The sequence below is a fragment of the Falco peregrinus genome, chromosome 7, assembly GCF_023634155.1.
Source record: "Falco peregrinus isolate bFalPer1 chromosome 7, bFalPer1.pri, whole genome shotgun sequence".
NCBI classification, from domain to species: Eukaryota; Metazoa; Chordata; class Aves; order Falconiformes; family Falconidae; genus Falco; species Falco peregrinus.
The window spans coordinates 42,342,627-42,354,585 of NC_073727.1; positions in this window are offsets into that span (position 1 = coordinate 42,342,627).

An 11,959-nucleotide genomic window follows, 5' to 3' on the forward strand; every position below is an offset into this window, starting at 1 on the left:
ACTCTGTTTTAAATTATTCTATCAATTAAAATCTTAATCATTTCCATGGATGAATGGCAATGATGGTATCCATATTAAATATGAAAATGCATCACTATTGATATGTTGTAATAAATTCTGGAGAGCCTCTGCACTGCCCCATGTAAATGTCTTTCCCATTCGTGCTCAGGAAGCTGGCCCGGGATATTTCCCGGCTTTGCCCTTACTCTGTATTTTATCCCACACGAAGGCTGGGACATGCACTTTTACTTTAAAAGCCCACTTCGATACCTCACCAATATGTGCTGACAAGAAGTTATTCCTGGTGGTACAGTGGGAGAGGGACAAAAAAGTCCTGTGGCAGGTGGCTGGGGGAAAGAGCATGAGAGGAAGGCTGGCCTCTGGCTAAGAATTTCTGTTTCCTAACTCTGAATGTTTCTAAGCCTGAGAAGATGTAGCAGCAGGATAGAAGCCACATGCACATTTAGGCTGGAGGCTAGAAGGTTCCTAACAAGCACAGGACTATTGCTCTGGAACAGTCTCTGAAGAGGACCACAGAGCCCAGCCAGAGTTAGGGTAGAGCCTGAACAGCTTCTGAACAGCTACTCTGAAACCTCAGGACAGGCTTAGCAGGTCCCTTGCACGATTGTGACTGCCTGTGTGCTGTAACACACCAGCACCCTGCTCGTTACATACATGTGGCTGATGTAGTCATTTTCCTGGAAGTGTTTATTTCAGGGTAAACATTTCATTTGTGATTAAGATTTAGCCATGATTTCCCTCAAAGCAAGAATTAAAATTTGTTATGTGTGATGAATGTGCTGCTTCCAGCTCTCAGGCTCAGAGATAGGAATAATCAATGGGATCTTTAAATATTTACCAAAAGGAGGAAATAAAGCACTTAAAGCTTCAGCAGAGTAAACCCACATTCACTACTAGGAGTTGCGCAGTTAGTGTAGCAAAATAATAAAAAAAAAGGCTCAAAGATTTAAAACAGATTACCATTTAATTACTTACAATGAAATGACCTCTATTGCATTTATTTCTCACACCCCACACCGCAAACCAGGGTTTGCCCAAGGGCCCAAAGCAGCACCGTTCCTGACGTGCAATCTGTTTTCCTCCCTGTTGTGCTGAACATTATCCAGGCTGGCTCCAAGCAGTGTGTGTCCCCTGCACCTCGAGTGCCTCAGGAGGAAATCACACCCGCTGTGGAAGGCTGACGGTCAGGCCTGCAGGTTACTCAGAGAAGGTGTCAGCGCTGACCATATATTAACCCACCACCTTTTGCTACCAAAAAAAAGCAGTCAATGTTTCAACTAATTACCAGACATTATGGGATTAAAATTACTAGGCTTGTGAACAGTGAAGTTGGTGTGAAGACCCAAGCTAATTGCATATTCCCATTGCGGTCCAATTAAATGCTCAGAAATGCTAAGGTCAAGAATTCATTTTGAGTTTCCAAAACACTTCAGCGTGTCAACAAAGCAAGCAATACACAGAGCTGTATGCATGTACCACCAGTGTGCCAATCAAATGTTTTCAGTGCATGGCCTCTTCTTGCCTGGGAAGTGACCAGACACTGAAAGCACACGGAGCCGTGCTGGCTGTGCCTTGTGCAGCCAAGAAAACACCCAAGAGCTGAGGACACTGGTGATCTGTGATGTTCAGCCACCTAAAAGTGACTTTGAGAAAATGGTACTGTAGTTACAAGTCTGGCTTGTTGCTTTTTTTAAAAAGCGCTTCCTTTGCGACGCAGTAGCAATTCCTAGGTAACATTTTTAAGGCAAAAAAGTTACCTTCCATCCAAGCTTTTTCTTCGAAGAAATGTCAGGTTTTCCTTTTTTTTTCTTAAATGAGAAAAATATTAAAATGAACTTCTAATATTAAACAGCCACTTCTATTAAAATTAAAACTGCCAATCTATTTTCTATTGTTAAAACCTAATGAACAGAATATTTCAGTTAGTTGTTACCTACCCCTAGCCCTGCAGATGCTAACAGATCGGGCTTCTACCTTCATCAGTGGGTCCATCCTGTCAGTGCAGTCATGGCACAGGTCGGGCTGGCAGAGAAAAGCGTTTTGTTCTGCGGGAAGCACAACTTCAATAAAAGCAAAGGAAGCTCAAGGTTTCATAGGCAGCTTTGCAGACAACATACAAGAGTAATGAATGAATGACCTGCACTGGGACACTGCTCTGGGGTATGACTTGCCCTGTTCATTTCAGGGCACCCTAACTCATCTGTCCAAGCACAGCACCTTCTGTGTCAACCTATTTTGCTGCTTTGCACAGCACGTAATAAAAAAGAGGCACCATCAAACCGCATGTAAGAACAAACCAGACTAAAGTAATACTGAGAGTCCAATAAATCTCAGTTAGAACGTAAGCATCTGGAACTCAGTTGATCCCTTGAGTGCTTCATGAGTGAGACAAAAGCCCCAAGAGTCTAAGAATAAGATGTGATCAAACGCAACATCTGTTCAAGGCACTCATTGTATCACCTCACACGGACAGAGTTTATTTTGAAGGTGGAGCTTAACAGAAGTCCTCCACATAATATTTCTTCCTGGCTCTCCCCCTGTGTATAGTTAGCCTTTTGCAGCATCAGCCACATGTATTAAACTGTGATAGTAGCTAAATACAACGTTTGGCAATCCATGTAAAAGCACCAGGATTATTACTCTGGGCTCTCTCAGAAACAATAGCAGCTGGTGCAAAGAAGTTAAGGGAATAACTGCTGCCAGCTGAAGTCCCTCCTTTTCAGCAAAGGAACAAAACCCACAAGCAAGCAGAAGTCCAGCTGCTTAGCAAATACTTTCTCCTTCAAAACTCTTTTGAACCAGAGAAAGACAGTAGGGGCAGCTGCTGGCTGAAAAGAGCAACTGCCTTTTTCCTTCCAAGTGTAGTTAAGGACTGGCACATCAGATAGCACAGAAACAAGCACAGAAACATGACTCTCCCAAGGTAAGAGTGTCTGTGCTGCTGTTACACAGTTGCAAATATGCCCCCGAGTCTCACCACATACAGGACCTGTCACTGATTATCTCCAAATAGCAGTAGTAGAAACTGCGCTGAGCCCCACAGAATACTCAGCACTTTGGTGCACCCTGCCCTCTTCTCCACTGCTGCCTTGATTCTGGGGAAAAGTTACTCCTGCCTTGCCCCAGGCCATCATGGCCTGACTGCCTCCTCCTGTCAGAAAATGACTTTGTCACAGGTACCCACTTGCAATGACAGCTGTTGCCATACAGCCCTTGCTGCAGGTGGAGAGGATCGCAGCAGGGCACTGGGGACAGAAAGGCTGGAGGAGCTCAGCAGGAGCACGGTGCTCACCGTGAAGCAAGGCTTCTTACTTATTTGAAGAGGTGGTGCAGAGACATCAGCTGGGACAGCCCTGGCAGATCATCCATAACAAATCATCCCTTTGTTGACAGGGGCTTTGGAGCCGCGGCTGCTCTTGCCATCACTGGGAGGAAAAAAGCTCTACACATCTGGCTGGAGCTGTCATTCCTGTCCCTTACAGCAGCAGCAAGAAAGACTCATCACTCTCTCTTTGTATCTTTGTAGATGAATCTTCCCTGAATCTATCCTGCTTTGAAGAGTTGTGAGGACAGGAAAATACAACAAGATTTATAATCTCTTTTGATTAAAACTTAAGAAGAATCTCTTGTGAAGTGATTTCAAGGATGACAAAGAAGAAACCCTAATGACACCTGATTAACACTCTTGTGTATGTCTCAGAATGGCTGGGTTGCTCTTCTCCTGACTTTCATGTAAGAGCAGTGAGAAGACTGAAATGGCCTAATTGGGAGCATGACTAAGTTGCCTGTCCTATATATAAATTCACATTTTAATATGGTGTACCAGTGTGATTACTGGCTTTCAAATGTCAACTATACTTGGAATAATAATTACCAGTGGCATACATTAGCTTAAATATCCCACTCATATTAAAAGGAATACTCATAAGGTAAATAAAAACTCAGCAACTTGTGATATCTAGGTAACAACTAGTGAAGACTTAAGAATAACTGCGTATTTTTAATTGCTGCTTACTCTTTGTATTTTGGTTACCATAAGTCAGTGACGTAGATCACCATCTTTACTTTTCTGTTCTCATACAGCATATTGCTGCAAGTGTACTTCAGAGAAAATTTTAAACACGATCTTCAAACCGTATAGCTGTATTTTTCTAAAGTTTCATAATGTTTGAGAAAATACATGTAATGCCATATCCTGCCAGTTTTATTGTATCTATTTTAAGCAAAATACCTTTGCTTTGATTTGAAGATGCCCATTACCCTTCCTTTCAAAGTCATTTCTCTTGTGAGATATAGTCTCATCTCTCAAGAATATTTAGGATTAATTGACTAATAATAATGCAAAATACATCGGACTAAAAATGTGTGATGGGTTGACCCTGGATGGGCAACCAAACTCCCGCTCTCCTTGCTCACTCCCCCACCCTGCCCTGCAACCAATTGGACAGGCAACAAAATAAAAAGAACAGGAGCAAAAACCCTCATGGGTAGAGATAAAAACAGGGAAATCGCTTAGTTGCCAATTACTGTTGGAGGCAAACCACAGTTTACTGGGGGAATTTAATTTATTGAGATGCATATTTGAGTACTGATTTGGACACTGGGCAACAACACCAAAAAAACCCAAACCAAACATTTACACACTTAAGGAAACCACCTTTTCTCCATCTTTCCCAGGCTCATCTTCATCCAAGCACCTCTCCTCTGCACTCCCCTAACCCAGTTATCACTGCAAGTTACACCCAGTCCCCTCCCGTGAGGCAATGGGCGGTGGTGGGGGTGCAGTCAGGACACTGAGGTTTCTCTCTGCGGCTCCCTCCTCACTCTTTTCCTGTGCTCTGGTGTGGGTCATCCAGAGGCTGCTGTCTCTTTTGGGGTGTACCTGCTCCAGCATGGCCTTACCCATAGGCTGCAGTCCCTCCAGTGGGGTGTGTATGCTCCAGGGGGGCTGTGTGCATCCTCTCCATGGGCCACACAGCCCCTTGGCAGTGGTGGGGTGCCTGCCCTACCATGAAGCACCTCCTCGTTCTCTGACCTTGGTGCTCTCCTGCTGTTTCTCACTCTTTTTGTTCCCTCCTCCTGCCTCTGCTCTTTCTTAAATATGTTTCTACGGAGGCACCAGCAGCTTTGCTGATGGGCTTAGCTGTGTCCTGCACTGGGTCTGTTTTGGAGCTGGCTGAAACCATCTGTCCCCGACACAGGGCAGCCCCAGCCTCTTCCCAGAGAGACCACCTTTGCAGCCCTCCCTGCCAGCACCTGGGCACCCACACCCCATACAGTACACCGTTCTTCGGATAGAAGACTTCATAATACTTTTCCATTACATGTAATACTCCTGTTTCTGAACTGTTTTCTGTAGAGCACAAGGGAAGCAATTAAAACTAACTTGGAAATAGTGAAAAGTGCCAGGCATTTTGGAAAACTTCTCCTCTCCTTCTAGAAGCAGTTTATTGCCTCCATGCACAGTCACACATAAATTAATGCTGAGAATCTTTAGATACTGCTAGATCTAACTAGAAACACGCAGTATTACCAGGACCTTATTCTGTGCTTGGGAATCTCCTTTCTGCAGCCAGTTGTTTCTGGTTGGAACCACAAAGTTGAATACCCAGCTATAAATAGCACATAACATTTTTTTTGAAAGTAATAAACCCCCATAGATAATACAGCTTTTGCAGCAGGTGTCCGTAGCCCAGTAGAGCAAACCAAGAGCTCTTGGACAAACCAACAAATGCGTATCCCACTCAGCCATTTAGGACTACAGCTAATTTGCAGGGCTCAGGCATATTTCTAAGCTCCTGGGCCTTGTGTGGCTAAATCATGAGCCCGCAAAAGACAGGGATTCCTCATCCTCAGGCCCTCACTTCTCCTCCCCTTGTAGGAAAGAAAGAAACCTGGGTGTGTAGATGGCAAAGGAGTAGACGTGTCCTCCAGCTAGGTCATCATCTGGCTGATGAGGGCACCAAGACCTTGGCAAATACTGACCTATGCCTCTGGAGCCAATTCGCCTTTGGGCATTGTGTGTTTCACACATTTACCTCTACATCTGTCCAAATGCATTTAAGTAAAGCAGTCTTGATCAGAACACTTCACAGGATGGAGAACCCACAACTTCTTTGAGCTTGTTCCAGTGTTAATTATTTTTGTTATTAAATGTGTCTTACTTCTTTTTGTACTTGGCTTCAGCCCCCAGTCGTTAGTGCTTGTTGTGCCTTTCCCTGCTAAATTAAAGTGCCTTTTGATACCAGTATTTCAGTTCAGTTAGTTTTTTTAAGATAGTGAGAATTATTTAATTACGCTCTTCTGAAAGAAATAAGCTAAACAGACATATCTCTTGCTGTAAGGAATCTTCTTCAGTTTTTGAACTTCATAGTTTTTCAAGACTTTCCCTTCTTCCAAGACAGTTTAAAAGCCAGGACAGCAGAAGCAGATTCAGTATTTTATCAGGTGAAATAATTTTCCACCTTCCACTGCCCTACTTGTGAACCTGAGGATTGTACTAGCTGTTTCTGAAAGAAGGTCTTGGGATTGTGAACATATCCCATTGAGGCGCTTTGCTCTGACCTATGCCTCCAAATCAGACCTGCAGCTTTCAGAGCTAAATTACTGATTTTCAAGATATGCCCACATCCCTTGCTCCTAAATGCATAATTTCACATGCACCTATATTAAAAATGCATTTTGTCTGTGACGTTTCAAAATGCATTTTGTCTGTGATGTTTCACTGCCTTGTCTTTAGTGCTGTTTGCCTTTCTGGCAGTTTTGTGCCATGTCCAGACCTGATCAACCACAGTCCTGTAGTTCCTTTCGAGTCCTGTTCACGGTCAGATCTAGTACCTGTCTCTGCAACATTCTATCAGAAACAGTCCACTCAGTGACGATTCCAGGTTGCAGGCTACTTTGTGAGATCACTTGGTCCATTCATAATCCATTTAAAGCACACCTCGTTCACACTAGTTATTGCTAATCTCTTTACTGGGACTCTAGGCATTATTTCATCAAATGCCCTGTGAATGGAATTTTATCTACAAATTGAGGTAATAACCTCAAATAATGGTGTCAAAGGACACAGTGGGATAAGATCTCTTTTTTTCTCCATAATAACATATCACCTAAAATTACTTTCTCATGGTTTACATCCTTATACTCCAGTTTTTGACTGACTCCTCTATCATCTTTTTTATTATGTTGCCTGCTGCTGGGGCCAGCATGGCTGGCCTGCTACCTACTTCCTTTTTTCAAATATTGTGAGCTCAGCATTTTCTCAGGCTCCTGAAATTTCTCAGACTATATAAAATTCATTAAAAATGCACAGCAGTTGGCTGGAACTCCCTTTCGCCCGCTCTGTGCCATTCTTGATAAACTAGCCAAGTCTCAACCTTTTGAAAAAAGAATGAAACAGGGTGAACTGATACAGGTCAATTCTGGTTATTACTGCAAGTCATTAACTATATTGTCTGAAGAACGCATTTGGCAGGACATTTAATTTTGTACTTTAACTTGCACTAAATTTACCCATCTATTTTAGCAGAGAAGGAAGGAAGGTGTTGAGTGTGCTCAAGTCTAGCAATATGTTCTCCAACCGTAAGCAGTATGTGATACCATCTTGCATCGTTCAGGGTGACAAATTATAGCTCCCACATTTTTTCTTAAAGTTAGCTCATGTACTTTGTAGCTCATGTACTTTGTAGCAAGATATTTTTTTTAGACCTAAAATTGCAGAACTGGCTCTGGAGCTTGGAATCTCTTGACATGCTGCCTAATGCCTCCGTGTATCTTTTGCCTCCTTGTATCTTTTGCCTCCTTGTGTGAGAAAGGAATTTCTTTAGAAGCATTTTATTTTGGGGCTGTACAGCAAGTTTCAAGCTATAGTAGGATTCAATCCAGTTATTGCTGTCCACAAGAGAGCTGAGAATTATTGAAATTACATCTCTTCGGATCAGTCACAGTTTAAATCCACTTCCTGGGTACCGCTCAGCAGATCTGTACTGTGGGCAACTGGACACAACACAGTTTGCTTTTTCACATCTCTGCAGTGCTCTCAAGATCCAAATTCTTTGATGATTCAAGCTGTCTCTCCCAACTGCCTGTGGGTGTACTGTCTGGTCCCTCAGGGAATTACCTTGAATATTCCTCCTGCTAGTTTGCTCAAATTCACTGCTTTGCAGTCCCAGGTGATTTCTGTTGCGGCAGGGATCCGTGTTTCACATTTACTTTATTTTTGTGACATACCGTAAGACTCTTATTGCAGTCTGCAGCTCCCTGCTCACCTCTGGCTCTCCAAGATTGTATTTGGTCCCTACAGCTGCAGTCTGTATGTTCATTCATCATCTGCTCCATAGGAAAATCTCCCTCTCGGTGAACTCATGCAGGCATGATGAAGTAGGGTGAGCTGACCCACTTCCCTATTCCTACCACAGGTGCACCCCAGAAACTGGTGTTTGCCTTGGGGATGCTCCCTCTTCATTCTTGATGCGCTGTTATGAAAAGCCCCTGCCTCCCCACCACACTGTGACCATCACTGATAGATCAGGTTCCTTTAAGGCTCACCGGTATGCTGCATGTATCAAGTGCTAGAAAGCCAGTGTTGCATTGAAGTTGGCTTTAATTTTTTTTTTCCTTTTTAATTGGCTTGACGAATATATCAAAGGAGATAAAGAACAGGACAATAAAAAGGGAAGCTATTAGAATGCAACACTGAGGAGCTGAAATGGTGCCTTATTCAATCACTCTGAGCCAGGCAGAGACAACCGTTATAGGGCTTCTCCGTGTCACTGCGTCAGGGAAGTCATTATCAGGAACCATCTGGGAGGAAAATCCAGTTAACTGGGTGAGCTTGCTGTGTGTAAAGCTCCTGGGAGTTGCATTCAGCTCACAGAGTTAATGAACCAAGGTCAGAAAATTCAGCTGCTGGTGCCATTTGAAGAAGCAAAATTTAACAATGTTCTTTGAAGACGTCAGTGTTGCTGGACTTTGTTCAGATCCTACAGCCTTTGGTAGCTTCAAAGTGATGATGAAGCTTTTCAATATGGTGCCCTGACTGTTGTTGATGTAGTTTTGTGCTGTAACATTTAAGCTTTACATATTTACCAGTCAAAATCTGACTATTAATAAGAATGATATATACATTCATTGTTTAAAAGCACCATAAACAGACAACATAGAATCTTACAAGTGGTTTATAGTATGTGGACGTGTTAAGGGAAAATACTATTTCAAACAAAATAATTTACATCCATGTCTTACAAATCTTCAGTGAAATGATTATATCCATTTTCTCTCGTCATCTTTAATCTTCTGGTGGGCAGAGAGTTGCAGTTTGCACCTCTTTGTTCAAGCAAAGGCATTACTGATTTGGACATCTGCATTGACCATGGAGGACACACCTGATAATAAATGTGAAAAGCAGCCATGGTGGTGATGATCCAAACATCCACTCCCTGTTCAGATTCTTCTGGGTGTCAGCTGTTTAGCCACAACTTGCAGGACTGAGCAAAAGAGGTTTGCGCTGCAGCAACTGCCTCCAAATTCCAGTGTAAACATACACAGTGCAAAGTGACATGTGCATGCCCAAAGACAGCTGGGACCTACTTCACTCATTTTGGAAGAAAGGATAATAAACTTGTCTACACCAAGTACTGCCCATCACAGGATTTCACAACACCTATGTTTCGATGACATCTGATGAAATTACTAGTGCCTGGAGCTACACCTGCATGCGTTTTCTGTCTCCCAACTTTCCCTCACTTAGCAGTCTGAACATCCCAAACAAGACACATAGGCTTGTTTCAGCTCCACAGACATCAGCCTCAGAGGAGCATTCGACTCCATGGATGCCCGTGAATCTTGTCCAGGCTTGTGTTCCAATCATCTGATATTCTGGCCAAGATGTAAAATTGCTGCATTCAAGGCTCAGCTCAAGGACAATTACATCTTCAGGGGTAAGTGTGGCTGATTTGTACCCGTCCCTTGAGGCACTGACGGCATGCAAAAAAGTCCATCAGCTTTTCAATAAGACAATTTAGGAACTCTGAATTTTTTTCACGTCACTGATTAGCTCAGGGACTCATTTATGACATGGAGAATTCAGCACATAAATGTACTCTCTTTTGCCACAAATTGGATGAGGGCTGAGTTGCTGATGGGTTCAAAACCCTTTCTCTATTGCTACAGAGTTCTGTTCTTGAAATGAACGCATGCTTTGTATCCTGTTGCACATCTCTGCACCTTTTATTTGGCCATCTTTTTGGAAATACCAAACATGACATAAATTTTGCAGCTTCTGTTATCAGCTGGGTAGTGCTAACGACCTGGTGATATCAACACTTAGTTAACATTGTTCATTCTTTGGACTAAATGCATTCTGTAGTAACAGAGACGATGATCTCAGTAGGAGTCACACTTGTAGCCCATTCATTGTCACCAGTCCCAGGGAACACACAGGAACTCCTTTAGCTCTCTGTGTTGCACAATTAATATTTTTCTCAAGAAATGCTTCCAGCATTCTTTTCTGAGCACTTTCCAACTCCATTCTTTCTGTTGGTACTTGAAAACATCTTATATTTCTACTTGGACACCAAGTTGTAATGCATCTATGAAGGTGAATCATGCCTAAAACAATTCCTCCTGGTACCATTATGTGCTGCTTCCATAACTCTACATACTTTAATAGGGTACCAACACCACCAGAGAGGAAACTGGCCAAGCAGTTAACAGACTGACAGCATCTGCCTCATTAGCACTGACTACATTTATCTCATGCCCTCAAACTTTGCAAACAAAGCTTCAACACCCACCTAGTATTTTAAAGCCATATGTACTTACAGGTCTTCATGAGTTACCTTGAAATTAATCAGTTAAATCATGGCTGTCAGTTGTTTTGCATGATTACTAACTCATTCATATAATTACTGCCTAACAACTATTCTGAGAGCAAATTTCATTGTACATCCTATTCTTTGAATCTCTTCAGCTGATTACTTCGTAATTGCCTGCTACAGTAAGATTCTTCCAGAAGAATGCGGAGATCCAATTTAAAGACACTTGACATCATCAGTTGTCTGTAAAACTCTACTCAAAACCATTTTAAATGTGTTTTTTTGATTAAATTGTTCTCAACTTTGTCTGTCTCTTGCACTCAGTAATCTATACATAGTAGACTAATGCAACAACTTTGGGAGTGTGATAAACACTGCTTTATCCTCATGAATTCCATGTTTTGGTCTTTCAGACCTGGCCTCCAGCTTAGGACAGCTGCAGGTTTTGGATCTGTTCTTCATTGGCTTGCTAATAACTTCACAGATGCAAGCAATCTTGCTATGAGGCTGCTCATTGTTACCATCTTTGGATAACGATATTTTCCTAATGGATGTCAATTGCTCTTAGTATGCAACATCTTCTATTTCAGAATATTTGAATTTTAGATCATCATTCTCACCATATAGCATTTTATTTTGATTTCTCTTCACATTCAATATTCACACAGTAAAAATTTCCACAAAAAACCCTTCTGTGGCCACTACCTTTCTAGCGATGATGGCAGGCTGACCACCACTGTAGATTTTGCATTGATGTACCTGAATACAAGTTATTTACACTTATGCATCAGCATAAGTTTTGTTCTTAGTTCTTCTGAAGTAAGGTACATTCTGTCTCACATGCTGCTGATCCCTCTGCCCCCCAACAGCTTCACTGACTTCCAGAAGCCTCTCTTTTCTCAGTTGCTACTGCCATACTCTTTGGAGAGCTCTTTCATCACGCATATACCGCAGTACTTCTGATGATACTCAGTTAGTGGCACTTTACTCTCACTCGAGTTTTCCACAATCTCTAGAAGTGGAATTTAATTGGGGATTCTGGCAGCTCTCCAAAGATGCTGCTCTCTCAATTTATGGCCTGTGGGCACACTTCATCAGCATCTGGAACTTCTGAAATTCAT